Here is a 17137-nt window from a genome sequence, read left to right on the forward strand (position 1 = left end):
GATATTCATCTTATCTGTCCCAATTCAAACCCGCGCATGGTTCCTCCACTATGGGAGTCGTTCCTCTTATATGCCGTGTGTATCGTGTCTCGTGATGCGTGTTCCCTTTTTGGCTGCGGGTGTTGTAATATTTAAAATACTTTTTAAATAATTTTACATTGACATAATGGCATGCAATGCAATAGATTAGTGTTAATGGAGCACCTGATGATGGCACTATGGTGCCGAAACATGTGAACTGACGGGTAAAAGTGGATGCACTGCAAGACGGACACTGTATATATATCATGGACGAAAATAAGTGCAACAGGACGCTAAAATACAACATAATATCATTACATTTTATATTTGTTTGTGTTCTAAGTTTATTTTTGTATTTTAGGGCTACAATTTGGTTCACTATTCCGGATTACTTTCCCCCCAATTACTCCGGATTAGCGACGGTTTGCTGTGTAGAGATGTGTGTGTATGAAACAATGATTTAATTAACTTTATTTCGAATAAGCATTGAAATGGGAACAGGCTGCTTGACATACATGCGTCCTTCAGTTCCATCTCTGAACGCAACGCAGCGTCTTGCCTTGTACTTCCTCATCTGCACATGAATAGCAGCTGGGAACTGAAAGTCGCCAGCAGACGGAAGGTTTCTGATGCTTAAAACATGAGGGCAAAGAGATGCGCTCTTATCGTTCGAAGAAAACGCCATGTCTGAGAACGAGAAGCCATTAAAATTCAATAATACGCTTGCTTTCAGCCAAGAAATCGGGCTCATTTATAATACATCAACAACAATGATGAAATTTAAAATTCCAATGGTTATGAAAATAAACATTATTGATTATAGCAACATGGCGAAGCTAAGCTGTTGGAAAGGTGATACCAGCTGCTGGATTGCACAATTTATCATCTGTAGTAACTGCTTCTTTTTTGTGTTCGGGAGGTGACCGATTCGAATCTCAGCCGACACCCAGGATAAAATGACCGAGTTTCCGCAGTCCTTCCAGGCAAATGTCGGGATATTTTCTCAAATTAATCCTCGACCACTTGACTCTACATCCTTTCAAATTCCATGTATAATCCGACCACTGTCGCTACATGATCTGCCTTACTGCCATTAAATAAATCAGAAATAAACGAATGAATCTTTTGTAATAAACTTTTGGGACTGTCGTTTAATCGCAAATTCTTTTCATGTTCATTGTTGGACCGGAATAATCAGTCAAGAATATTAATTTGCAAATTGTGGCTCGCAAATCGCTGTTGTCGTGGTTAGCTTACATTTGGTGCTGCCATTAGTAGGGGATGGGGGAATGTTACTGTTTTAAGAGAGCTATAAAGGCAAAGAAATGCAAAGTTGTCCCTGAGCTGAATTAATTAAGCTAGACATGATGAAGACGTAAGGGGTAGTGCAGTGTAGCTCCGAATTTATTATATTTTAAATATAATTATGTTCAATGTTGAATAATATCAATAATACAACTATTTCATTTGAAACGGTAGGTTAAACGAGACTGTTGCCATATTGTAAAAAATATACGAGTCAAATGTTTCATGGCCCTCGACCGGTTTTCGGTACAAGAACATCTGGGCCCTAATTTTGACGCCTGAAATTAATTTAAATTACATTTAAAATTCCAGTTTACACTTCACGGTGAACAGTCTACCTTACAAAAGCCGGTCGGTTAAAGACATTTAAGGAAGTAACCGTTTATTGTGAGATTAACTATAGTAGGGAGAATAAATTAAGCATCGTTACGTCCAATTATAAGCAACTGGTATATACAGTAACCTCTGTGATTTAAGGGGTAAATATAAATATACCGTACGGAATTTACGAAATAAGTGCTTTCATGTAAAATAAATGTATGGGATTTGTTAATTTAATAAAAATACAGTAAGCCCTCTCTAATCCGATTACTATTAATCCGGATGTCGGATAATGTGGATTGAAATACTAACAATTTTAATTAAGACCTAGAAGTTTGTGAGGAAGGCACATTGCTACAAGTATTATGTTTCTGGAAGTTATCCATCGTCTTGTCTATTTTCTAAAAACTGTATCGTTTCTTTTTAAAAACACAACGTTTCGGAGATCTGAGGATGAGGACAGAATCCAGTCTCCGAAACGATGTGCTTTAAAAAGAAACAGGACGGTTTTTATAAAATAGACAAGACGATGGATAATGTCCAAAAACATAATACTTGTAGACGAAAAATTTTGTTCACAGTTGAGTACATAGTTTAAAAGATACGTGGTATTTGAAAGGGCAGATGAGTCACTTGTCTGTTCAGACAAACTTGGACAGTTTCTTCAAACCTGCGCTATTACGTTCAAAAACAAATACAACTTCTGAGACTTCTATCAATGAATAAATATATTTTTATAGTTTTCAAATAAAGTCTCTAGAGTTGTATATTGTTATTTATTTTCATCTTCGCTACTTATATCACTAAATTTTCAATTTATTTATTCTAAGTTTTGTTCTTTTTTTACTTTAGGGCTATCTTTTGATTCACTAATCAGGATTATGACTTAATCCGGATGATCTCTTCGACAAACTAACCCGGATTAGCGAGGGTTAGCTGTAAATAAATGTAATTATTTAGTTAAAACTTTAGAGGCGTTTTGTGTTACAATCGGCCTCGATCTTCCTCAGGTTCATGAAGCCGGGTACCGGGAACTACAGGAAGAAATAACAGTTTGCCATACATGCATACTGGAGCCAAGACTGTACTTGGGAGCGTTAATATTTCCTGGTGCTTGACGTTAGAAATACTTGGATAGCAGCCCCTCTGGAGCGCGCCTTGTGTTCGCACTTCTGCACAAACCGTTACTGGCATCCTGAAACTAAATTTAGCTGTGTTTATGCGAGAAAGCTAACGCTGTAAACGTTGCGATCCAGCCATGACAAACGCAAAACACGCCCCGGAAAAGAATCGGGGAAAAAGCGTGGTAAAATTGAGCATTTAGACTGTGAATAATTTAAAAGAAACATATTGCTACAAGCCGGAAGGTCGCGGGTTCAGGTCCCGATGAAATCATTGGATTTTTTCAGTTGACCTAATCCTTCCAGCCGCACTATGGCCCTGGGGTATACTCAGCCTCTAACAGAAATTAGTACCATGAATTAATTAAATAATTTTCCTGGGGAATAAAGCGCGGCCAGTGCATAAGGCTGGCAACCTTACCGCCATCTTCGAGCCGATTGTCTAGATAATGTGGGACCCTCAACATCTCACAACCCTATGGGCCTTCACGGCCTGGTACAGGGATAGCTTTACTTTTTTTTTATATATATATACACGTACACTTTGGTTTATGATAAGTAATTATATTTTGCCGGTCACGGTAGCCGAGCGGTCTACGACATGTACTGTCTTCGTACATGTACCGGGATCGTGGGTTCGAATCCCACTCAGGGCATGGATGTTTAGTTTGTGTGTCTGCGTATTTCTGTGTTTGTGTACAGGTAGAGGCCTTGCGACGAGCTGATCACCCGCCCAAGGAGTCCTACCGAATGTGTAAAGATCTAGAAAAACCGAAGTGAACGGAGAAGTTCATGGAGGTAGGCCTAGGCCAACTGGGGCTGTAGTGCCAGGGGGGGATATATATAGGTGGGGATTGTCATACAAAGATATGTCAGTTTTTTTTCTTGGCACTACAGCCCCAGTGGGCCTAGGCCTACCTCCATGAACTTCTCCGTTCACTTTGGTTTTTCTAGATCTTTACACATTCGGTAGGACTCCTTGGGCAGGTGATCAGCTCGTCGCAAGGCCTCTACCTATACACAAACACAGAAAAACGCATACACACAAACTAAACATCCATGCCCTGAGTGGGATTCGAACTCACGATCCCGGCTTCCAAGCGAGTAAGACAGTACATGCCTTAGACCGCTCGGCTGCCGTGACCGGGCATGTGTCAGTTAGAAAGAGATAAGCTCATTCGTCAAGTCCAGTGACTGGAATTAGTTCTTTGTGATGGTCCCAGATGAGCAGTACCTACCCACCTTTACAGCCGACGATGGAAAGAAATTCAGTTTCCGAAATATTGTTTGGAATACTGGATAGTGCCGATCACAGTGGCCTCGCTGGCTGAGGCATGAATTGTCTTCGCTCGCTCGAAATTTCGGATCGTGGTTTCGAATCCCGCTCAAGGCATGGATGTCTGTGTACGTTTATTCTGTGTTTGTATTGTCTTGTTTGTAGGTAACGGCCTTTCGGGCCTGATCACTCACCCAAGGAATCCTACCGACTGCGTAAAAACAGATTACAACACTGAAGAAGAAGCCAGGGCCCAACAAAGGGCTGTAGAGTCATTGATAAATGAATGAATGAAAATACTGGACAATGGGCAAAGTCCAGATCCTCTATAGTGCCAAATGCTGAGGATACTTGTGACTCCAAATCAGCATGTACTAATTACAGTGTCTGTTGATTTTGCAGGTGTTCCAATGAAGGCTGAGTATTCGGCACCTCATTCGCAGCCTTTCGCCACGGCACCAGCCTCGTCAACCCGGCAACCGCCTACGAACTCAACACTGGATCGCCCTGTCGACACCTAACAAGGTAAAAAAAAAAGTATTTTCGAAATGAAGTTTATAATTTGGCAGTTACATTTATTACACATCAAAATTGTACACTGATTTTTTTTTTACAATTTGAACCCTCTTAACTGAATCGTTTTCAAATTCCTTGTGTTAGTTACAAAATATCTTCCATTTATCCTTTCTTAACATTTATTGCTTCCTAATTTCCGGGGTAGCTCAGTCAGTATGGCGACAGTCTACACCCTACTCGGCTGAGAGAAAATGGGATTCGATTGCCCGGATGGTCATCTCGACTATCTCTTCTCCACAGCAACCAGACCGGCGCTGAGGCCCAACCAGCCTCTTATTCAATGGGTACCGGGCGCTCTTCCACCGGGTATGAAGCTAATCACTTATCTACACCTAGAGCCGACATTAAGAATGCGTGGAGCTATACTTCCACTCCTCCATACGTCTGCATGGCTACCTTATCAGTTCTATTTTTCAACACCTACCTTTACTCAGCTAAATTTTCTGTAGGTTTACTTATGGGTCTTCTTTTTTATTGCTAGTGGGGTGGGACTAAGTCCCTTGTACTGCGGCCACTTCTGGCCTATTGTACCAGCGCCAGATGATAGGTGAGGGTGATTGTGGAGCAATTGGTGGAATGAAATTTGGCAGGGGAAACCGACGTACTTGGAGAAAACCTGCCCTAGCGTATCTCTGTCCACCACAAATCCCACTTGACCAGCCCCGGCATCGAACCCGGGCCGCCGCGGTGGGAAGCCAGCGACTAACCGCTTGAGCTATGGCGCGGTCCAAGTCTTCTTCTTACTAATTGCTTTATAGGATGTCTCTGATGTGTCCCACCCTTCAATTTTGACTCAGACTTCAACTTATCTTCCTGTCATCGAGCTGCATATGGCCTCTGTCATCGGTCGCCAACTTCTAAAAGTACCTCAACAGGAAATATATATTTTATCGAAGAAACTTTACTAGGGGAAATTGTTTAAGTATATTACAGCTTTTAAGTAAAGGTAAAGTGAAGCTATCCCTGTAGCAGGCCGTGGAGACTCATATGGTTGTGAGACGTCGAAGCTCCCACATATTCTAGACAGTCGGCTCACAGGTTGTGGTGATGTCAGCCTTACGCGCCGGCCGCTCTTTACACCCAGGAAAATGCCTAGTACTCATTTCTGTTAGTGGCTCAGTCTGCCCCAGTGCCATAGTGCGGCTGGAAAAGTAGGTCAATTGAAAAATTCAGTTACCTCATAGGGAATCGAACCCGCCACCTTCCAGCTTGTAGCATAGTGCATCAAACAACTACATTACTGCGTGTCCCTAGTATTTAAGTAGCATTTGTGTTTATCGTTATAGGTTATAATAGCAATAATATATAAGGACAGACTAATGACAAAATTTCAAACGGAAATACGAATATTAGAACTTAAAATGATGCACGTTTCTTGTAATACAACTCATATTTCATTTGCCAGGTTATGCATACATGAACGCGTCATGGTATAATGAAGTGAGCGACGTACAACCGCAAGCTCTGTGTCAACCTTCAGAAAAACAAGATGGAATTATAAATTGCAGAGATGTCAGATTAATCTGTATTTTTATGTTACTGTTGTAACGAAATGCATATACTCATTATAATTTAAGTGCAATACAGAATCTGTATCTGTCTTTTTTCATTTATTATCTCAGTCTTGATTTTTTGCTTTATCATTTATGTGTGCTGAATTTACTGTAAACTTTTAGGATATTGAGTGGAGAAGGTTTTTATTTGCTTGGAGCATCTCATGTAAGAGAGTGGAAGTGATTATGCCGTGAGATGTTATAGTTTATAATGCAGACGAGGAAAACAATTACTCGCATATTTACTTTTTCAGTAGAATGTAGTCACTTTTCTCAGCAGCCACACGGGATCACATTATTACTAAGCATTATTACTAAGATCATATGAGCGAACACTATACAGAATCATTAATTTCTTTTGGAATATTTTATTAGCTTTAATATATTCAATCCCGTATTATAAGAGCTAGAGGGAACACAGTATTTAGAAAATACTGCACTGTAAAAGAAGTATTTTTCTTGAAAAAATAATTTTTACTCTCGAATTTATTTAATATTTTTTACTGTTGTTTTATAGTATAATATAGCGAGAAATATATGATAATATATTTCTTCTTAAGGTTTACAGGAAATTTCAGCTAACCGAACTTTTAAAAATTCTTATCACCATACAACCGAAAAAAATGTAAAATGTGTAATACACCATTTAATTTTCTAAGATCATAAGTAATTCTTCTTCGCGGCCGCGCCATAGCTCAATGGCTTCCCACCGCGGCGGCCCGGGTTCGAGCCCTGGTCTGGTCAAGTTGGATTTGTGTTGGACAAAGTGGCACTGGAGCAGGTTTTCTCCGAATACTTCGGTTTCCCCTGCCAGTCTTCATTCNTCAACAGGAAATATATATTTTATCGAAGAAACTTTACTAGGGGAAATTGTTTAAGTATATTACAGCTTTTAAGTAAAGGTAAAGTGAAGCTATCCCTGTAGCAGGCCGTGGAGACTCATATGGTTGTGAGACGTCGAAGCTCCCACATATTCTAGACAGTCGGCTCACAGGTTGTGGTGATGTCAGCCTTACGCGCCGGCCGCTCTTTACACCCAGGAAAATGCCTAGTACTCATTTCTGTTAGTGGCTCAGTCTGCCCCAGTGCCATAGTGCGGCTGGAAAAGTAGGTCAATTGAAAAATTCAGTTACCTCATAGGGAATCGAACCCGCCACCTTCCAGCTTGTAGCATAGTGCATCAAACAACTACATTACTGCGTGTCCCTAGTATTTAAGTAGCATTTGTGTTTATCGTTATAGGTTATAATAGCAATAATATATAAGGACAGACTAATGACAAAATTTCAAACGGAAATACGAATATTAGAACTTAAAATGATGCACGTTTCTTGTAATACAACTCATATTTCATTTGCCAGGTTATGCATACATGAACGCGTCATGGTATAATGAAGTGAGCGACGTAAAACCGCAAGCTCTGTGTCAACCTTCAGAAAAACAAGATGGAATTATAAATTGCAGAGATGTCAGATTAATCTGTATTTTTATGTTACTGTTGTAACGAAATGCATATACTCATTATAATTTAAGTGCAATACAGAATCTGTATCTGTCTTTTTTCATTTATTATCTCAGTCTTGATTTTTTGCTTTATCATTTATGTGTGCTGAATTTACTGTAAACTTTTAGGATATTGAGTGGAGAAGGTTTTTATTTGCTTGGAGCATCTCATGTAAGAGAGTGGAAGTGATTATGCCGTGAGATGTTATAGTTTATAATGCAGACGAGGAAAACAATTACTCGCATATTTACTTTTTCAGTAGAATGTAGTCACTTTTCTCAGCAGCCACACGGGATCACATTATTACTAAGCATTATTACTAAGATCATATGAGCGAACACTATACAGAATCATTAATTTCTTTTGGAATATTTTATTAGCTTTAATATATTCAATCCCGTATTATAAGAGCTAGAGGGAACACAGTATTTAGAAAATACTGCACTGTAAAAGAAGTATTTTTCTTGAAAAAATAATTTTTACTCTCGAATTTATTTAATATTTTTTACTGTTGTTTTATAGTATAATATAGCGAGAAATATATGATAATATATTTCTTCTTAAGGTTTACAGGAAATTTCAGCTAACCGAACTTTTAAAAATTCTTATCACCATACAACCGAAAAAAATGTAAAATGTGTAATACACCATTTAATTTTCTAAGATCATAAGTAATTCTTCTTCGCGGCCGCGCCATAGCTCAATGGCTTCCCACCGCGGCGGCCCGGGTTCGAGCCCTGGTCTGGTCAAGTTGGATTTGTGTTGGACAAAGTGGCACTGGAGCAGGTTTTCTCCGAATACTTCGGTTTCCCCTGCCAGTCTTCATTCCACCAAATTGTCCACCATCATAATCACCCGGGGCAGGTACAATAGGCCAATCCGTGGCCGATGTGCTGAACACCAGCCCCCCACTATGCGAATGTTTTTTTTTCACGGATAATATGGTTGCTTTCCTTGTAAATGGCAGACAATAGCGTAGCTAAAAGTAGTCAGATCAAAAGCCTTCACTGTAGTACTTGCGCATAACTTCAGCTGTGGATACCGTACATATTGGCAAGAGTTCGGAAAAGAATTTAACGTATTTCGGTGTTCTCTATTAGGAACGTTGCAGCAAATGTCAAATTAATAGGACAGTTGTAAGGTGACAATATTATAAAAAGACATTTCATAAATCTTTGGGCGTTAGGTACGCGATAGAGAAGAATAAACCGAACAGAATTTGGGAAAAAAAATATTCTTGTTTTCTAGATTAAAGAATTTTCAGATCTACATCAGATTATTGCCTGTATAAATATTATAGAAAATGGCGAATATGTAATTTATAGTGTTTTTTTTAATTACATCTATATTAAATCAGAACATCAAATATAAAACCATGCTTAAACTTCTCTATATGAGTTTGCAATGACCAGCTAGAAATATAAACAGAAATTACTCAAAATCTAATTATGAATAAAAGCATTATAGTTCCACTTACTGTTATTAGACAAGGGATATAATTAAGGGAGAGAAAGCAGCGCCGTGAGTGGTTTGTTCGAGAATTTCTGTTGGAATGTGACTGCAAATTATTTAATGTCATTAAATTATAACTTAACTTTTTTCTTTGAGGTTATTCCTGATGCTGCAAAGAAATTAACACACTACGTTAGAATTATACATAAAAATCTAGATTTTTAATGCTGTTGTCACAACTAGACAGTACCGTTACAGCATTCTTTGTCTACGAGCATGTCAAGGTTGGAAATGGCTTTTTGGGCTAGGTAGACGCTCCAGACTAATACAAAAAGCCCGCGGGGATTATCAACACGGTATAAAAGAAAATTATTACAGTGTATATAAGTTTTGATGTTTTCACGGCGATGACTATGAAGAAAGTCGTCTTCTGGGATCTGGCGCCGTGTATTCTTGGTTTTAACCGACGTTTCGGAGGAACATATCGCCTCCATCTTCAGGGTAGTTGAGTTGCGTGCGAATACAGATAGCTGTCTCTGCAATTGCAGCAATTGCAATTGTGTATTCGCACGCAACTCAACTACGCTGAAGATGGAGGCGATATGTTCCTCCGAAACGTCGGTTAAAACCAAGAATACACGGCGCCAGATCCCAGAAGACGATTTTCTTCATATTACGGTGTATGTTCGTGAATTTTTCCGACGTGTGTCATTATTGAAAACGAGGTTTATGATAACTTCAAGCATTTGAAATAACTTCCTCGAAATGAAGCGCTCTGAACTAGCAGATGGCGTCTATCCATGTCCAACTCCATTTTCAGCTCTAATGTATGTATATTTTCTTGACACAATTTTTTGAATAAAGCAGAAAAATCTATCTAGCATTATCTTTTGTACATTTATTTCTGGTAGAGGCCGAAGATCAATTTTCCCGATCACTAATGCTGCACGTGATTCGGCAGAGCTAAATAAATAAGGCTATTGGTTATGGGGCATACATGGCTTCTTAGCGAATGACTATCGGAGGCTCTTTCCGTGGAGGTGAAGTGGCCGGAGCGTGAAGATGACCCCTCACCTCTATGTAATTTGGAGGATAAAATTATGCACTTCCATAATTATTCATGGCATGCTACTGAACTCAACACAGGGACAAATTTTCTTTTACCTTATAAAATCACTAATATAAAAGAATACTGAATTGTGCCGCTGTGTAGTTTGGGAAAATCCCAACGTTTCAGATGAACGTATTGCCTCTACATTAGGAGTCGAAGAGTAATCCAAGAAAGAAACTGGAAAGATTGAGGCGGCAAACTGGATCGTCAGGCATTTTCCTAACTGTACAGCGTGCAACCCAGCCACGTGAGAGCCGCACATTCAACAAAATCGCTAACTATTTTCACGTGTATGTGTGACTATAGACGGTGCTTGGATTGTTAATTGGATTTATTGACCACCTACAGATGATAACTACAAGTAATTATAGCGCTATCACTGGTTCACACACTTGTAGTTCACTACAGCACGCACTAAGTTTTTTTCAGTCTGCTGTCTTCACCAATCGTTGCCTAGTATCGGATCTTAAGAATGGAAATTCTTCAGCTTCTGTGCTTTTCCCGCTGGCTAATACTACTGACTCATTGCTCCAATTGTCCTGCTTATAACATCTCGGCACAGACCGGGTAGAAAACACCGTTCCTCTGTTGTAGTTCAATTGTTGCTGTTTAATTATTGCTTATAAAGGATTTTCTGACTAGAAGCGGGCGTTGTTTCGCGATTGTTACCTAGCTACGGATCTCTACATGCTACAATATTATGCAGTCATATAGTAATATTAATATACAGCATGGGGAAATAGCTTTTCCTCCTGAAATGCAGAATACCATTTACACAATTCAAGGTGGCCTAGATATATCCACAAGGCCTACGTATACAAAGAATCTGTCTCCATCCTTTGTGTCCCTTGATATTATGTATGTTTTGTTGCAAAAGTTTCTTTATGACGTCAGTAAGTGAGATATTTGAGGTGGAAATGTTATTGTCTCTCTCTGTATAATTGAGGCCACGTGGTATGAAAGACACCGAACAGGTTGATGTACCTGTAGTGCTCCAGATTCGCATTCAAGGGGTGATAGGTTCGATTTCCGGCTGGGGCATAACTGTCCTTCCAGGGGGTCTTCGTGGCTTCCTCATTACTCTCACCCAACTGCCAGGATGACGAGGCCACTACCGACATCTTTCAAATAATTTTCATACACTTATTCACCAATTTCTCTATTATTCCAGATATTGACAGAATCTCAAAATTAACCACGAAATAAACAATATTTTAGCGTGTAGAGCCGTTGCTATGCAACGACGGCAAGATGGGCGGATGTACCAGGTCCGTTTCTGAACAACGGCTCGGTAAATACTTTCCCGCGACAGTGGATACGCATTCAACAAAGAACGATATTTTCTACTTGGTCCGTGCTGAAATGTTATACGCAAGGGACAAGATTAGAGCCAGTTGATAACCAGTTCTATACGGGAGTCTGTGAAGAGAGGACTTGAGCCGGAGGCAAGGGAATAGACATTGTTGCAGTCTTTACCAGGAAACGTCTAGTAACAGAGTGAGAACACTAGACTGTGCCCTCTAGTGAACTGTTAAGTGTGGAAATAGCGATAGTGTTGTAGTTATTTGTTGTTACGATCTGTAAGTGATCAATAAATCGAATATTCAATCTAAAACCCCGTCGACAGTCACACATACTACGTGACATTATGAAAGGACTTGAATCTCATACATCATCATCATCATCATCAGTAATCTGTCAGACGACAAGTCCACAGTCTCTTCCAAAACAATTTCTCCACTTAATGCGATCTAGAGCTTTCTCCTTCAAATGACAGTATCCTCTTCTGTCCCCAAGGTCATCCAGCATCTTCTTACGTCTTCTTCCTCATCTTCTTGTCACTTCTATCCGCCCCTCTATCTTTCCTTCAGTAGCTTCTTTTAGAAGGCAGTTTCTGCTTAAAACATGACCAATCCAATTAGCCTTCCGTTTTCTTATTTCGTGTAGGATATTCCTCTGCTCACTGACTCTAATTAACACTTCTTCATTTTTATTTTAATTTTTTTAATATCATACATTAAAATAAAAATCAGTCGATATAAATGGGCATTATCGTATATCGCGTTAACTTTAATAATCGTAAGTGAAGCAAAAAGTTCTCGGAGAGATGTTGCAATGATTCATGTCTGGAGAATGCCACTTCGCAGATTACCCTCTCGTCAGAAGCATACATCTTCTAACACAAAGCTTGTATTTATTGACTAGCTGAGCGACTATCTGTTTTCAAGAAGGACGCCCCAGACCAGAGGTTAGCGGCATTTTTGTTGTTTACATGACAATCGCCACAGTACGGAAGTCTATCATTTTAGGCGCCGTTATGTGTTCAGTTAGTTCCTGGTGTGTTTATTCACATCATTACAAAGTTCAGTTAAAAGGAGCATCAACCTTTAAAATCATACGGAACACCCAGCTACAGTCTATTCAAACTGCAGATCTTTAAGTAACAGAGCAGACGGTATGTACAGAGTAGCGCAAATGCACTACCCACGATATTAATTATGAAGTAATATTTTAATATTATTTATGTTTACTACTCAATTACTGTCATTTTAATGCTCAAATTGGCTTTCTTCTGAACTGATGCGCTTGTAAAAGCGTTCAGGAATACTCGAGTAAATTGTTTTGCTAAGTTGTGCATCGTTGTCGCTTTTTGCTAATTTCAGTTCGTCTGATATTTTGGTCAGTGGCTCTGGCGTAAAGCAGCCGTTGAAAACATCTTACTACAAAAAGAAATACGTACACCTATTCCAATGTGTTGTCATTTCTGCGCCACTTTTTATGATAACCACTGTGATTTAAACGGGATCATAGAGAGATACCGATCTGGCTCAGGATAGGGACCAGTGGAGTGCTCTTGTGAATACGGTAATGAAGCTTCAGGTTCCATAAAATGCTGGGAAATTCTTGAGTAGCTGCACAATATGGCAGTTTCTCTAGAAGGGCTCAGCTCCATGAGTGAGTGTTTAAACGGTGAAGTTCGTTTCGAAAGTGCAGTGCAGCGCAACACGTGTTCAGTAAACGACTGAAATCCTTATCACGAATGACAATAGGTGCCAACACATAACTTCGGAGGTCGTCTCATCGAGCAAGATCATTTCAAAGAGACCCTAATTTCATGAAGTACATTCAACACCCCCGGAAAGTAAATTTCAGGGGGATTTTCTTGCAGTGACTGACCAGTTCAGAGTGAGCACGTGACAGTTCTTTACCATTGAATATCCAAGGTGACACGCCAAGCTATTTGCTTTGCTTCTTGCATGTTAAGGTCAGTATATATGGAAATCTTTTGCACCGCAGAATGCTTCTAGTTGCTCTTTTACTCTTGTTTGAGTGTATGTCTGTTCCTTTCCCATCAAGAACAGAAGAAGGCAGGCAAGAACAACGCAATGACGAATGCCGTCTACTGGGATGTGGAGCCGTGTAGATCTTGTGTGAACCGACGTTTCGGAGGAACGTATCGCCTCAATCTTCAGGATAGAAAAATCCGCGAGCGAGGAACCAGCGTGAGGCGATACGTTCCTCCAAAACGTCGGTTCACACAAGATCTACACGGCGCCACAGCCAAGAAGATGGCACTCTTCATAGTCACCGCCGTGAAACCTTCAAATTTTACAATGACATCGCAAGTTTCTGTAATAATATGAAATTTTACTTCGTACAGAGCGAAGTTGTACCGGATGATTGTTCTAAGCTTAGACCTATGGTTTTCAGATTTATCTGCCGAAACGTTTATCTGATTGTTTATGACTTACTTAACGACAATGTCAGGTGCTCAAACTATATTGCGTCAAATGACATAATGACTAGAAGATAATGAATTGAAAAGGATATGAAAAGAGGCGGTCATGAACTAATTTGAGGTTCTATCCTGGTATTTGCCTGGAGATACTAAGAGAAGCACTTAAAAACTTCGATCAAGATACTCGGTGTGCACTCCAAGATTCGAACTGGGCACCTATCCAGCACAAGTTACAAACGAAACCGCTTGAGTCAACTTGCTGACTGACAAGTTTCAGGGTAGTTATATGACTGTCGGTTTATCGGACAAGACAGTGGCTTTTGTCAGTAGGAAGAATTCTCTGGCAGGTCGTTGGCTTGAGCGAATGCCGTCCATCTTCTGTCATTTTTGTTTCCAGAAAAGACTGTATTTCCACTGAAATGGAATCTCAAACAGGGACACGACCTCCTCCGTCCAGGCCATTATTAGAAGAGATTCATCTTCTGACAGCCTCAAAATAAACTGCATAATGAGGAGCTTCATAAATTGTACTCTTCGCCAAGTAAAATTAGAATGACCAAGTCAGAAAGGATGAGATGGACAGGATAGATAGCACGCATGGGGTGAAGAGGAATGCATATAGGATTTTGGTGGGGAAGTCGGAAGGAAAGAGGCAAATAGGAAGGCCTAAATGTAGGTGGGAGGATAATATTAAGATGGATCTTAGAGAGATAGGGTGGGATGCTGTGGACTGGATTTATCTGGCTCTCGATAGGGATCAGTGGAGGGTTCTTGCGAACAAGCTAATGAACCTTCGGGTTCCATAAAATGCTGATAAATTTTTGAGTGGCGCTGCAGGTGGCGGCTTCTCAAGAATGGTTCAGTTCCTTGGACTTAGAGAACCTCAAAGTCCTATAAATTATTATCCATCCACAGTCCATGGTTATATTCGTATCTGATGCTAAAATATAATCGGGCGATTAGCCATGTCAGTACTGAGTTAAAAACCAATGTTTCAGGGATCTCCTCGGTTTCCATCATCAGGAGATTTCTGAAACATTGTTTTTTAAGTAGTTACTATAGGATTCTGACGATGGTGTATAACACACAGAGATATTGGGTTTTCGGACTTTATCCATCGTCCTGGTTTTTAAGACAGATCCAGTTTCGGAAACGTCGTGTTTTTCTTAGTTATCTTAAAAACCAGGACGATGGATAAAGACCGAAAACCCAATATCTCCATTGGTTTTTAACTCAACATTGACATTGCTGATCTCCCTAGGAGATTTTAGCTACACATTTAACATTTAAGAATCGATGGTTTGTTTCCGCCTCTCCTTGACAATGCGTTGTCTTGTCAGCGGTGGTTTTCATATTGATAATGCAGGATAATGTGTGAAATAATGGAGAGTATTGCGCTTGAAACTGAATCAACTCTCGGTGATGGAATATTACTATCCCATCTCTTCGGCTGTTTCTCTATAATTAAATAATTACTTTTATTTTTTATGGACCTTATTTGGATGTAGGTCTTTTATGGCAAGAACAAGTTTTTATAGAATCATAGCCTCGTTACTAGACCATCACAACCGGTATGCCTGCTACTGCTTCACTGTATGATAGCTGTTTGAAGCATAAGTTATCACTGAGCTTTGTCAAAAATATATTTTATGTTAAGTCATCATCCGATAACGACGTAGATCTTTATGTAATCACTACAAACTTACTAGATTCTATTTTCAGCGTATGGTGGAAACTATTACTGACAGGCTTGTAAGATTTTTCTTCCGTAGGATTGTCTACTCAAGGCATGTCTTATCGTTGTTTTAGACAATATGAGATGCCATGGAGTTAGACAATAGGAAATGTAGGTCTTGTCTCTTATCACATCCCTGAACGAAGGATGGGTACTTCTGGTATCTTGCTTTTCGTCGACAGGAATATAATTACAGTAATAATATTGCCATAATACATAATTAATATAATTATTTGAATAGGCCTTGAAGATGGCCACTGCAATGTACAGCGAAGCGTTGGAATAAACTTAACACACCACGAGACTAAACTCTGAAGTAAGAAATTACGCATTATTTCAGTATCTTATTTTTTTTTAAGGAAAATCCGGACAGAAATCATGGGCTCGAACCCCTACGAGTTTATGAGTACATACACATTTCGGTCTTTTCCTTTATCTTTTTCCTTTAAAAGTGATATTATTTGTTAACATAAGAACACAGGGGAAAGAACGTTAAATTCAATAAAGTCGAAAATTTGTTTCTTAGTCGTTGATAATGAGGCATTTGTTAGTGAAGGGCTTTTGAGAACACAGTGATGATTCTGGTTTCATGTAAGGCGAGACATTTCTTCCAGTTTCGTAGAAGGCGAGATACTTTTAAACTGAGTATTTTTTTTTATTGCTAGTGGGGTGGGCCTAAGTCCCTTGTACTGCGGCCACTTCTGACCTATTGTACCAGCCCCAGATGATAGGTGAGGGTGATTGTGGAGAAATTGGTGAATGAAGATTGGCAGGAGAAACCGAAGTACTCGGAGACAACCTGCCCAGCGCCACTTTGTCCACCACAAATCCCACTTGACCAGACCCGCGATCGAACACGGGCCGCCGCGGTGGGTATAAACTGAGTAACTATTAGCTTCTTAAGAAATCTTAGCCTCAGGTTTGTAGACTGAATCATATGAAGTTATGTAGACGTCGTGTTTTCTTACAATTTTCTGTTGGATTCTGACGTAATTTTAGGCCTCCATGAGCTACTCTGAAAGAAATATTTCTTAATACATTACTTACATTAAAATAAACGAAATCACTTAAATTTTAGAATAACGCTGTTACAAGATCCGTGACAATCGAATTAATTGGCAGTGGCAGGTCTACTCTGAATCCTTAATGTCAGTTGAAGATCGAAGCAAAGTTTCATAGTCTAGATCAAGGGTATCAAACTACAGCCCGCGGGCCACATGCGGCCCGCGATGTGATTTTATCCGACCCGCGAAAGAATTGTGCAGAAATGCGCCAATTGAACTAATTTTCCAGTGAGTACTGGTAAATGTGATTCCGAGCTTATTGACCTGACATACTGCAGTTCGATGGCTTAGCTGTGGAAAGGTTCTTTCACGCTTCTTTCAGCTCAGGAATGAAACTGATATATTTCTTACCGAGAAAA

Source organism: Cryptotermes secundus, unplaced genomic scaffold (genome assembly GCF_002891405.2).
Source record: "Cryptotermes secundus unplaced genomic scaffold, Csec_1.0 scaffold66, whole genome shotgun sequence".
Taxonomy (NCBI): Eukaryota; Metazoa; Arthropoda; class Insecta; order Blattodea; family Kalotermitidae; genus Cryptotermes; species Cryptotermes secundus.